Source organism: Pollicipes pollicipes, unplaced genomic scaffold, assembly GCF_011947565.3.
Source record: "Pollicipes pollicipes isolate AB1234 unplaced genomic scaffold, Ppol_2.1 Scaffold_2655;HRSCAF=3109_pilon_pilon_pilon, whole genome shotgun sequence".
In the NCBI taxonomy this organism is placed as follows: Eukaryota; Metazoa; Arthropoda; class Thecostraca; order Pollicipedomorpha; family Pollicipedidae; genus Pollicipes; species Pollicipes pollicipes.
In genome coordinates, this window is record NW_023596151.1 from 123,966 (window position 1) to 124,731 (window position 766).

Here is a 766-nt window from a genome sequence, read left to right on the forward strand (position 1 = left end):
CCTTTGAGCTGCGCTAGACCTTGAAGAATGACCTCGAGAGGCCAGGACTTTTTGACGGACACTACATGTTTCTGTAGTGAATATCATGATGCATGCAAGCTTAAATTGACCGGTGATCTTTGGATGATATGGAGCTCCTCGTCCTCTGAGCTCACGTTTGGCCCTGAAGGATGACCTTGAATGGTCAGGACTTTTTGACAGACGCTAGTTCTTTCTGTGGTTAATATTCTGATGCTTGTAAGTTAAAAATCGGCCGGTAATTTTTGGGTGATATGGAGTTTCCCGTCCCTTGAGCCCGTCTTTGACCTTGAAGGGTGACCTTGAGAGGCTAAAACTTTTTGACGGACGCCAGCTCTTGCGCTTGTGAATATTTTGATGCTCACAGTTCTCATATCGGCCAGTGGTTTTTGGGTGATGTCGAGTTCCCTGTCCTTTGACCCAGCTTTTGTCCTTCAAGGTCACATGTCATTGCAAAGTAAGAGCCATCTTTGGTGTTTTCATGCCACGACTGACCTCAACACCCTTTTTCAGGGAAATCGGAACTCGTCGCTGAAAAAAATCGCTGAATAAATCGCTAACTTCACGGACATTGCAGATGCTGGCTCGGCGAGACATCGAGAAGCTGCGGTTCGAAGCCTAGTCAGCTCGAGTAAAGTGAGATCGCCCTACACTTAATTTAGCCTCGTTTTCATTTGTGTCCTTGGCAATTTCTACCCCGATAATCTGGCACGACACTTCGCTGCGCGTGTTCTATTTCTGGTAAGAT